The sequence below is a fragment of the Petaurus breviceps genome, unplaced genomic scaffold (genome assembly GCF_028583685.1).
Source record: "Petaurus breviceps papuanus isolate PSGF00001 unplaced genomic scaffold, PetGlider_PUasm1.0 688, whole genome shotgun sequence".
In the NCBI taxonomy this organism is placed as follows: Eukaryota; Metazoa; Chordata; class Mammalia; order Diprotodontia; family Petauridae; genus Petaurus; species Petaurus breviceps.
Window position 1 is genome coordinate 13,137,850 of NW_027186457.1, and position 7,545 is coordinate 13,145,394.

The window sequence follows — 7,545 nt, forward strand, 5'->3', positions numbered from 1 at the left end:
CAGTTGGCGGCAGTTGCCTTTTTTTTTTTTTTTTTGAGTTAGGACTCCTGCTGAGCACTGCCAGGGGCCGGAGCTGCTGGGAGCGTGCTTCCAGGACACTGGGTGGTTGCTGTGAGTGGGGAGAGGAGGACCTTTGCCTGAGGTAGCCTGTTCTGTTTTAAAGGCTTGAAAATGTGGGTGCTTTCTACTTTATCTACCTGTGCCAATATCATAACTACTCTGATGGCTTTCACTTTCTGGTTTTGGGACTCAGTCTTTTGGTATCTTAATAAATTTTCTAGTTTATTTCCCCAAATGGCAAACCTGATGTATTTTGTGATGGATAATTATATCAGCATATTTGTAATCTCTATAGGCATTGTGAATATGGCATTGCTGATACACCAGTGGACAAATCTAGCAAAACAACATCAAAACAGACAGACAAAGTACCAGCAAAACAGCCATGTCTCCTCAGTCCTTGGCAGCTCAGGGGGCAGGTCTCAAAAGTCCAGGGCAATTCAAAGTGGCCCCCAGCAATTCTATCAGTCTCTCTCCGCCTCCACAAGGTGCTGCTTCCAAAAAGTTCTTCTGCCTCTCTCTTGTGTCTCTGCAAATCTACGTCACCAGCTCCTCCCAGTTCAGGACTTTCTTTTCACATCAACAAGTCCATCCCACAGGTGGGATTAACAAGCTCTGGGTTTTAACACAATCAATTTGAAAACCAAGCCAATACAGGGGAATCTTTATATTCCATTACTATCACAGTGGTGGTGAGAAAGTGGTGAGGGGTAGGTTGGAAGTTAAGGATTAGCCTTTCTGCTATTAGCTCATTAAGTTTTTACCTTGTTCAGGTTCTTGGTGTCCTAGACTGTGGAGATAGATAAAACTGCTTTGCCTTTGGCACATAATATCTATTTTGGAAAGGTTTGAGAAGTGTAAGGATTCAAGAAAATATCTAGTCCTGCATCTTTTTGGTCACCTCATCCCAAGTCCTATTTCTACTCTATTCCCTACAGTAAGTGGGATGACACAGGCTACTAATGTTTATCTTAATTTGTTGTTCACATTTCTACTTGTCAATTAGGCCTGCTGACCTGAAAAAACACCATCAGCAACAGCATCTTTGCATCTTGTGTCCAATGGGTCAAGCAGAATCCAGCTGTCCTGTCTTTTATTCTCTACTTTATTCTTCCATATTTTTTGACCAGTTTCAGCTAATCTCTTTTCATCCCAGTTTAAGATTTGATCAAAGTTTTATTATACATATTTTTCCTTTAACCTAGCTAGGTTTTTTTTTTTGAGTCAAAATAACAGAGTACAGCACATAATATCCTCTATACACATAATGTAAATTAATCACTAATTTCGTTCCAAGTTCAGCTTGAGTGGTACCTCCTACACAAGGACTTTTCTGATGATCCCAAACTGTTCATGAGTCGCTTCTAAAATTACCTATTTTGTGTGTGTCTATATAGATATAGACACACACATGTTGATAAAATGTAAGTTCTTTGAGGCCAAAAACCATTTCATTTCTGTCTTTGTCTCCCCAGCATCTAACACAATGTCTGATACATCATAGTTGTTTGTTGATAGACTGAGGTAACTGGTGTCTAATATTCACAATACTCTTAGTCTTAAGAGTAGCCATGTGAACTAGGCCTGTATTTGTCACTTATTCAATTTAATTCATTGTACACATAGTATAGTCATACAGCCCATAAGTTATGACTCAAGTCACTTTACTAAAATATAAGTAAACTTGAAATATGCCTTAATAAAAATAACAGCTGACATTTATATATCAATTTAGCTTTTACAAAGTACTTAACATACATCCTCTCAATTGATCTTAATAACAAGCCTGAGAAGTTATTATCATCATGCACATTTTTACTGAGAAAACTAAGGCTTCAAACGGTTATAGGTCAAAGACCTAATCGGTATCAGAGGTGGAATCTGAACCCATGTCTTTCAGTTTTGGCACTCTATCTACTGTACTAGAATACCTAAGACATGGATACATGCAAGGTTAATGTCTTTTAAAAAACATTTAAACTTAACTATTAAAGATATTGATACAGGCACATAGTATTATTTTATTGAATAATCCAAGGCCTAGGTGGCACAGTGGAGAGAGTGCCAGGCCTGGAGTTAGGAAGACCTGAGTTCAGAAACCTCCTAGCTGTGTGAGCCTGGGTAAGTCACAACCCTGTTTGGCTCAGTTTCCTCATCTATAAAATGAGCTGGAGAAGGAAATGGCAAACCACTGCAGTATCTTTGTCAAGAAAACCCCAAATGGGATCATGAAGAGTCAGATACAACTGATAAACAACTGAACAACAAAACTGGATAATCCAGAAATTATTATGTTTTACATTTTAATACAGATATCTGACAAAATCACAATTTAAGAAAAGAAAGACAAGGACATACATTGATTACATAACCAAGGTGAAAGTAAAATGATATTTAGTCCTTTTAACTGGTTTTTCTGAGGCTCTCTCTTGGGTTCTTCTCTCACGCTACCCTCTTTCTTGATGATCTCATTAGTTATCATAGGGTTCATCTATTATCTCTATGCTCTCAAATCTACATATCAAGCCCTCAACTCTACCCAGCTGTCCCAATGGCATCTCCAATTCAACATTTCCAAAACAGAATTCATCTTTTCCCCTTTTGCCCTTTTAGTCTCCTGACTAAACTCTCTTTTGTAAAGGGACTACTGTTCTTCAAATTACCCTGGTTGGAATTCTCAGTTATCTTTGACCCTTTAGTCTCTTTCACCACCACCCCATATCCAATCAGTTTCCAAGTCCTCTCAATTACACATCTGAATCTCTTACATCCCCTTCTCTCTATTCATACCACAACTGCCCTTATCCCCCTCAACTCCTCTGATGGGTCGAGCTGTGTCTAGCTATCCTTCTGCCATCTATTTCCAACCTACCCTTCTCCAAACTGACTACCCCTAACATACACACTACATTCTAGTCAAATTACCTATTTGCGGCTTTCCAAACACAAAATTCCATCTCAGATCTCCTGGTCTTTATGCCTGTGATGTTCTACATCTCCACCTCAATCTCTTGTAAGCCCCCAGCTCCCTTCAAGTGCCATCTCCTAGAAGGGGCCTTTATGGATTCCCCCAGTTGTGGGTGTTCCTTCTGGAAAAAAAATTTATTTTGTATTTACTTATCCTTTCCTTATCTGTGCACATGTTGTTCCTTTATTACAAAGTAAGTTCCTTCCTAGAATCTTGCACAGTGCCCTAATACAAAGGGATCCTTAAAAAATACTTGTTGAATGCAATGACCAACCAGCATTCCAGAGAACCAATGATGAAGCATTCAATCCACCTCCTGAAAGACAAGTGATGGACTCAAAGCACAGAATGAGACATATTTTTAGACATGGCCAATGTGGGAATTAGTTTTGTTTAATGATGCATATTTACTACGTGAGTTTTATTTTTATTGCAATTGGGGAGAAGGGATTGAGAGGGGAAAAGAGAGATGGAGGGCAAGAAAAGTAAGAAAGGTAAAGTGAGTCACTGAAGCATTTAAAAATGCACAGACAGGAACAGATGGCAAGAAGAAAACGGAAACAATGACAGCTTTAAAAGTTACATATTGCAATCGGTATATACTTAAAAGGAAAAACAAGTTATACATATTATTCTATTCTACTTTGAATATAGAAATACTAATTTTATTTTAGTGTTTATTAAAATTCAAAATGCCTGTTGAAATGAATTTCTCTGCTTAATTTCTTATTAGTCAATTCTACATACTGTCAGCGTTATCTAAGCACAAAGTACAAGCCTAGGCAAAGAAGCCCTTTTCCTAAGTTTGTCTAACACACTCAACATTTTCCCAGGAATTGAGAAGGCAATGCTTTGGTTTCAGACTAAAGACTCAGAAAACTCTATCCCTACTTTTCCGAAATTTCAGGCTGAAATAAGTTTTAAAAAATATAGTATCAAAAATGTGTTAACTAGAAGTGATAATGTCCCAAAGAAATTGAAAGTAGTATTCATTGATGTGGATGATTTGGCCATGAACAACCCCATGAATAATCTAAAATTGATCTACATTCTTCAAATAATGCTACTCGACTTAAAAAAGTTATATACATATAGCCTCAAAAAATTAATGGACTTGTCAGTTTTCAAAAATATCAAACACATATTCTAAGATCTAAGTATTTAAAATGATACTCAAAGGATTTAAGCTAACACCCCAAGTATTTAAAATGATACTCAAATCAAAAATTAGTGGACATTTCTAACTTAAATTCTGCTTGGAACCCATACTTCTAAAACTTAATATTAATTCTTGCTGCCTTTGCCCCTTAAAAAATTAGATTGCTATGATCAGATAGAATTCTCCAGGACCAACTCCAACCAAAGACATGCATTCTTATGAGGAAAAAAAATTTCAAATGCATGCTATAAAATCCATATTCAAGAAAGAACCTTTTGAATTTTCAAAGCTACAAAATGCAAATGCTTCCTACTAATCAATTTTATCACTATGTTCAGTTCTATTTATTATACTTTTGGTAATAAGCAAGCATTTTCCATTTTTTTAAGGCAGCAGAGATTTTATCTGGGTAGCTCACTTTTTGATTGTTTTTACGTTCACATCTGAGGGCTTTAAGAATTCTGATTGCAAAGGAAAAATCTACAGGTGTCCAGAGAGCCCAGAGTCACGTTAAAAAAAATAAACAAATTACATGGCTACAATAATATAATATAATATTATCTGTGTGATACTAAGCAATTATAACCTATTTGGGCCAGCTTCCTTACCTGTAAAATGAGGGGCTTGGTCTAGATAATTTCCTTCTAACAAATGTTTGCTCCTAACATCAACAGAGAAAATAAAGGAAGAACTTACTGAGTCTGGGATTTAAGGGACTTATTTTAAATCAGAGAAAAGGCTGCTATATGTGTAAAAACACTGAGACCAAAGTCTGACTCCAGACATAAGATCATGCAATAATGGCAAATACTTAATTATTTTGGCTGCAAAAGAATCTACAAGCCTAAAGTTTCATTTGCAAATGTCAAAACACTTTATAAGTTATAAACATAATTACGAAATACAAGATACATATCCACAAAAACACCTATTATACATGTCTCTCATAAGAAAACACAGTTTGCTTATAAATAGCATACCAGCTTCTAAGAAAATCTAGGACAAATAACAGAAACACTCTGCATTTTGCTTTTCTAACAACATTAGGCATTTGCTTTGCTACTGGGGAACACTACTGATTCCAATTTTATAGTACTTTGACAATGATAGATAACACTAAATTCATTTTGCAGGGGAGTGAAGAGGTAAACTAGATGATCTCCAAGGTCCCTTCAAGCTACAAATTCTACAATTAATTCTACTCTTTTCTTTAGCTGACATAGGATTTAGACACAACACATAACAGTAGAAAGTACACTGGATTTGGAACCAAAGACTCTGGATTCAAATCTCAATTTTGTCATTTTCTGCCTGCGCGACCTTGGGCAATTCACTTGGACCTTACTGGCCCTAAGTCTTCTTATCTGTACAATGAGGGGTCTGGAATAGACGACTTCTAAGGTTCTTCACACCTTTAAAATTATGACATGATGTATTATTTCCAGATTAGAGGCAGCCTGATAAGAAGAAAAGAGCACTAGATTTGAAATCAGAAGAGTGAAGATCTAGCAGTAATTTAAGCCATGTGACCTTGAGCAAGCAGGTTGTCTCATCTCTCAAGGCAACAGTTCCCTCCTCTGTAAAAAGGGGATGGATCTGAAGATCATCCTTCATCTCTAAACCTCTATCTTCTATCTAAACCTCAGTCTGTGACTGAGAGACCAGTAAAAATAATAAATAGTACAGGAAATGATCTGAAAAGAGATCAGATTATGACTATAATTCTAAAGTTATAGGGGGGGGAGGGGGAACCAAGAAACCAAGCTGTTAACTTTTTCAAGGAGAATAAGAACATAGGAGTGAAAGTATTTAGAAGGTTGGGTGATATTTTGGGAGAGCCCATAATGGCTAAGCAAAGAAGGGAAAGGAAATTCAAGTTTACAGATAGTGATAACATCTGATTCATTTTCCAAGAGGAAGGGGGTAAACAGGTAGAGATGATCTCTGGGGCCCCTCCAAGCTCAGGATTCTCTGATAACGCTCCAGGCAAAAGAAGATGATCCACTCCATTCTTTAGAGGCAGAGTAAAGCAGCTATAGTTGTGGAGTTATAGTTGGTGAGAAAGGCTTGAAGGCAGGAATTAAGTTTAAAAGAAAAGCAAAGGATGGATGGGAACAAACCGAAAGGCTTCCGTCTGGATAAATAAACCAGAGCCTCCCACACTGGTGGGATGCCCTGGTGGGGGCGGTGCCTTTGAAGGGAGATGACTGGAGGGGGCTAGAAAAGCTTCGGGCCGGGGTCCTGCACCCCAGGGGGCATCAGGGCAGCAAAGACGCTCCCCCCTGCCACGGGGGCCGCCGCAGATGGGAGGGGGTGTCCCGGCCCCGCTCTCGGCCCCCGCGTGCGCGCGAACATCAAGGCTCCTGCGTCCCGCTGCAGGGTTCTAAGAATGGACAGCGCGTGTGGAAATAAGGGAGGGTGAGGCTGGCGAGAAGGGCACGCAGGGGCTCCCCGGCCATGAGGGAGGGGATTTCACACCCGCCCCCTCCTCAACCTCTGGGGGAGGGAGGAGCGAGGGGAGGCAAGGGGTTGCTTCCTCGGCCCCCCGCGCCCCCATCCACCGTGACCCCAAAGCGCTGCCGTGGCCGCTCGAGGACCGAGCGCTGAGGGGGAAGGGGAACGTTACCTGCCGGCGTAGCCGTGGAGAAGACGGCCTGAGGGGAACGCGTCCGGCCCGCGATGGGTAGAGGGCGAGGAGGGGACCCCGCGCCGCTGCCGCAGCAGCTTCTCGGCTGGACTGGAGCCGCCGGCGGTCTGCGGATTCATCCCCCGGGGGCCGGGGGCGAAGGCGCCGGGGCTCGAGAGCCCGCGAGACCGGCCGGCCGTGCGCACGCAGCCTCCAGGAGCCTCGTGCCCGCCCGCGCGCGCGTGCGCCCCGCCGCCCGTGCGCGGCCCTGCTCCCGCTCCCGCCCCGCGCTCTCCTCGCCTCCCTAGCCGAGCGTCGGGAGCAGCTGCTGCGGCCCGAGCCCGGCTCCGGCCCACATGCTCCTCTCACCTCGCCGGCGGTCGGCTCCGGGCCCCGGCTGAGCTCTCCTCTCTCTTCCCCCGCGCGAGCTTTGGCGGGGGCTGGGCACTGCGCGCTCCGGTTGGACGCCTGGTCGCGTGACGTCAGGCGCCGCTGCCCATCGATTGGTCTGGCTGGCGATGCGTGCAGGGTGTAAACAAACCCCGCCCCCTGGCTTCCCAATGAGGGCGGGGGAAAGGCGGGGTGGGCAGGGGGGCGGGGCCGAGCGTCCCGCCCGAGCCCAAACTGCGAGGTGACAGCGGGAGGAGGAGGAGCCCGTGGGGAGAGGGGGCGGGGAAGGGGAGAAGAGCTCTGGAGGTGGGGCCTGGAACAAGCCCCACCCATGTGGGGGTG

General features: G+C 42.7%; 1 protein-coding gene across 5 annotated transcripts in view; it reads right to left on the bottom strand.

Moving 5' to 3' along the window:
* The window catches only part of TFDP2 (transcription factor Dp-2), a 172,534-nt gene extending 165,221 nt beyond the window's left edge, over positions 1–7,313 (bottom strand). For 4 of the 5 annotated variants that reach the window (XM_069104662.1, XM_069104661.1, XM_069104659.1 and 1 more), the window contains exon 1: positions 7,183–7,313. The gene's annotated coding sequence lies outside the window, so the exon portion shown is untranslated. Of the gene's footprint in view, positions 1–6,813; positions 6,952–7,182 lie in introns of those variants that run through there. The other variant, XM_069104658.1, reaches the window with a different exon arrangement.
* Between the last annotated feature and the right edge of the window lie 232 nt (positions 7,314–7,545).